A 4850-nucleotide genomic window follows, 5' to 3' on the forward strand; every position below is an offset into this window, starting at 1 on the left:
AATATGTACAATTTTATGTGTCTATTAAAAAAGGTGCTTAAATAATGAGTAACTGGAGAAATGAAGATTGAAATAATAAGATAACATTTACATCTACCAGATTGGTAAAGATTCAGGTTGATGAAAATATGAGGAAAGATATTTTCATACACTATTATTAAAATTTTAAATTGATAATAACTCTCTGAAAGCCAACATATGTTCATTTAAAAAAGTCAATATATCACATATTCTAGGCATTCTAAGGATTTCTAAAGAAATTATTAGACATAAAAGCACAAAGGTGTAATTACAAACATATTAACTGTAATAGTATGTGTAATAGTGAAAAACAGTACTAATAAGCATTATTATAGGATGCGGAGGAATATTTTAAAGACATGGGCAGTGCTTAGCTCACCATTAGCTGTAAATTGTGATGATTTTTTCCCTCAAATTCTTTGCTGTACTTTGAGTAATTGGGGCCAGAAAGGTCAACTGCTTTGCCGTGGTGAGCTGACTGTGTCATGTGTGCTTAATGGAAAGGCAACTTGCCAGAATACATAGCTGTCTCCCATACTGTCCTGGGGCTTGTTTGTTTTTTAATAAAGAACATTTCAACCCACCTAGAATGGTAAATTTAGTACCACTCTTCCAACAGTTTTGGAAGATGGAAAAAGTAACCCTAAGCTGATTCAAAGAACATAAGGACTAGAATCTCAATTGAAATCAGAATTTCTCCTTGTGATTGTCTTTTAATGGTTATTGACCGTCAAACCCTAAAACCCATATCTTCAACACAGCCCATGCAAAGTGAGTCATTGCTAGTGCATGGACAAATTGCTGGGCTCCCTCCTGCATGAAAACCAGATAACTATCCTAGTAAGTTGGGTTTGTGGAGCACTAACCATGTGCTTGGCCCCATGCTTAAGTATTATACCCATCTTATCTCATTTAGTTGGAAGAAATCTACATAATAAGTTTTACACCCCCTCCCTCCCTTATACAAATGAAAAGTTGAGACTATAAGAAGTTAAATGGCGAGTGACTGAGAAGGCGGCGCGACAGCAGCTGGAGGGCAGGAGAGGCGGCTTGGCCGGTCCTGTCCTCGCCATGAGGCCACAGCAGGCGCCGGTGTCCGGTGTCCGGGAAGGTATTCATTCAACGAGAGTACAGCAGTGGTACACTCTGCCAGTTCCAGATCAAGTTCCCCGCGGAGCTGGAGAACCGGATTGATAGGCAACAGTTTGAAGAGACAGTGGGAACTCTAAATAACCTTTATGCAGAAGCAGAGAAGCTTGGGGGCCAATCGTATCTTGAAGGCTGTTTGGCTTGTTTAACAGCATAGACCATCTTCTTATGTATGGAAACTCATTATGAGAAGCTCAGATTCTTTGAAAGCTGGAAATGGGAGTGATATAGGCATTGCTTCAGGTTCTGAAGAAAGTCTCCAAGTATATTCAAGAACAGAATGAGAAGATATATACTCCCCAAGGCCTCCTCCTTACAGACCCTATTGAGAGAGGACTTGAAATTACCATTTATGAAGACAGAGGCATGAGCAGTGGAAGATAAACCATAAAATTAAAGATCCCACATCCAGCAGGGACCCTCACCTACCCACTGGCTGATCACAGAGTGTCCCTACCTCTTCTCCAGAGCATCATTCCTTTGTATCTGCTGCCAGAGCCACGGTGCCATTTACTCCAAGGACTGACTTTCTAAAATTCCACACCTGGAGTGACCTCTAGTTGCTCAGCATCCACTTTGTGTCTTTAAATTGTGTAGGATTCTGAAATCTTTTGATTGGTTTCTGAGAAAACACAATGAATTTCACATTTTTTTATTCAAAGTGATTATAAAATATGCAATTGGTCAGCGCAATGCAAAGTTTTATTTATTTCTTACTTGCCACCAGTACCATGAAATCTATTCATTCCTTGGGCCAGTTTTCCAGGCGGCTTTAGACTTCAACGAGTTTATATTAGTGAATGTTCAGTCTTATTCCCCCAAATTAATAAATGGCTTTTTTCCAGATGAGGGATAGACTATGTCTGTGGTTATGCTGATGCATTTCCCAGATTTCAAAGAACTACCAGTTTTGCCATGATTCAAATTTTGAGATTGATTTCTGTTGTTCAGTTTTCAAACCGAAGCTCACTGAAAAAATACTGTATAATGTTATTTGTTTTACTATAGCAGTTATATCTAATTAAATTTCCAGTTATTTTCTTTGGAGATTTTTATGTTATTATTGCATTATCTTGAATGTTGGAAAGATGTGGTATGTGTTGCTTGTTCATTACACAAATAAGTAAGCACAATAAAGTGGATGCTAAACCATCAAACACATATGTCCCTGCTGTGTCCCTGAATGTGTAATAAGCAAGTATAGTAAATATTTTAATTATAGTTTTGTTATAAATATAACTTATGAGAAAAAAGTTTGATAGGCATAATGTTACCGCTGTTGACCGGTGACGAGTTCTTGCTTCCCCAATGTTGAAGAATAACACCAAAGAAGCACGTCGAGGCAAGGTCAGAGTAGAAATTAGAAGTTTATTAAAGGACAGCAGAAAAGACTTCTCCCGGAGGAAGAAGGGGACCCAAGAGGTGGAATCCGTGGAAGGGATGTTGTCTCCCCTTTTTATAGTTCTTTCAGTGATGGAATGTAGGTGGGAAGGACCCAGGGGTGGGACACAGGTGGGCCAAAGAAGTAATCTGGTCAGGAAGGACTTCTGAGTCAGCACCTTTTTGCTGGGGGCTGTTCATTGACATTTCTTTGAGGTGGACTTTGGCCTAGGGCCTTTTCAGGACTTCATTAACATTCCATGAGTTGTCCTGCATTTCCGGAATCATTGCCAGCATGGCCTCCATTTTAGATTTCACTCGGCATTAGACCCGATTTATCTAACTACACTGACTACCTAACTTTAAATCTGGCTTCAATAATACTGTATATTGCTAATTTTTAACCCTACTGGCACTGATTTATGGATTCCTCATACAGCCTCTTACAGTATTCAATGCACAGAAATCTTATAATTGGTTTCAAATAAGTTAATTGACTTCCAAGTTAAACTCTTAAGTCTGAATCAGTACTTCTAGCTCTTTTGTCTGTATGTTCCTAGTGTTTGGGTTTCTTATGCCTGCCCCTCATTCTTTTCTGGGTTTGAGAGCACTGTATTTGGGAGAAAGTTAAGAAATATATTAGGAGGGAATGAAGCAGTTAAAAGTTTTACTTTCAGAGATATTGTAGGTGCTAATACTGGATTTAACCTTTCAGATGTAATTTCTTTTCTGGATGTGGTAGTTATTCAATAAATCCCATAGGTCTGTGTAATATTTTAATTGTATAAAACTTTGTTACTTTATAGCCTCTTATAGTGTGTCTGCTTTTTAAACCCACTGCAATAACTTTGCTGAAATATTAACACATTAGTAAAACTTTTCTTAAACAAACAAACAAACAAAAGAAGTTAAATGGCTTCCTTAAGGTCATCCAGCAGGGGCCCATGTGAAACTGTACAGCCTGTTAATTTCTATGTTGTACAAGAAAGCAGGGCTGATATTCACCTGGCTAACACCAATGTAGCCACAATGATTTTCTAAATATTAAAATGTTTACACACTAACTGGCACATATCTGTTGTCCTTAGCCTTTCCCCACTTGCTGCTCTTGCTGTCTTCCTCAGGGGCCCCTGGAATGTCCCATGCATCAGTGGGGCCATACCTGGCCCAGCAGGGGCACCAGCAACCCTTCTAGGGCCTTGTGTTTAGGCAGTGGAAGTTATTAAGTCTTTAAATTTCAATCCTGAATAGAGGGAAATCCCTGGTGAGCACAGGGCAGAGGCCAGAGCAGTTCGACAAGTTGCAGCTTTGTCATGTTTCATCTCTAGCTGCTTTTTCAGAAGTGAAAGGTTTCCGGTCCCATCAGTTCTAAGCTGATCTCATTTCCACCCAGAGTGGCACGCATCAGGCCTAGCTTTTCCCAATTTCCTCTTCCTGGCTCTGCTCCCTCACATCCTGCTCAGCACTGGCAGCTCCAGGGCACAGACTATGGCATTTAGAATTGGGGGGAATTCCATCCGGTCTAAGAGATCATTGACTACAACATGCACCACTTTATTTCAGGAGGACAGAAAAAGCCTGCCAACTAAACTGCGACACAGGAACAGTGACGTGTGTCTTATTTGAATCAATCGTACCAGCCTCTTGTGACTCTGAAATTTCTTTCATCTGTTCTGACAAATTTGTCAATTTCTCCTGCCTTCAATTGCCATGATATGCAATCCTTGTGCACATTTCACACTAACAGAATCCTTTACTTGTGGTATCAACATTTCTTCCTTCTTTTCATTCATTCTTTTCTATTATTATTATTCTGGAACTGAAGATTGAGCTCAGGGGTGCTCTATCACTGAGCTACATCCTAAGCCCTTTTCATTTTTTATTTTGAGACAGGGTCTTGCTAAGTAGCCCAAGCGGGCCTGGAATTTGCAATTCTCCTGCCTCAACTTCCCCAGTACTTGGGATTGTAGGCATACTCCACTGTATCAGACAGGGCATCTTCCTTTCTTAGGTTCTAGAAAGGCTGTATTTGAAAAAGAAAAGAAAAGAAAGTCTATATTTGGTTTATTGCTCTGCTAAAAATATGTAAATATGCTCATTCCTCCTAAGAGGAAATTTTGTGTCTCTAATAGCAGATTCACATCTACCGTTGCTTCCATCCTCTGTTGTGCTGTTTTTTTCTTTTTCTTCTTCTTCTTTTTAAGAGTGGAAGGTAGAAGCTTTATTAAAGGACGGTAGAAAAGACTTCTCCCTGGAGGAAGAAGGGAACCCAAGAGGTGGAATCCATGGAAGGGGGAGGT

The 4850-nt window shown here is 39.7% G+C and overlaps 1 pseudogene; it reads left to right on the forward strand.

Annotated features, from left to right (window-relative positions):
• The first annotated feature begins 1092 nt into the window (after positions 1–1092).
• Positions 1093–1554, forward strand: LOC114083713 (golgin subfamily A member 7-like; annotated as a pseudogene).
• Positions 1555–4850: the final 3296 nt, after the last annotated feature.

Source organism: Marmota flaviventris, chromosome 11, assembly GCF_047511675.1.
Source record: "Marmota flaviventris isolate mMarFla1 chromosome 11, mMarFla1.hap1, whole genome shotgun sequence".
Classification (NCBI taxonomy): Eukaryota; Metazoa; Chordata; class Mammalia; order Rodentia; family Sciuridae; genus Marmota; species Marmota flaviventris.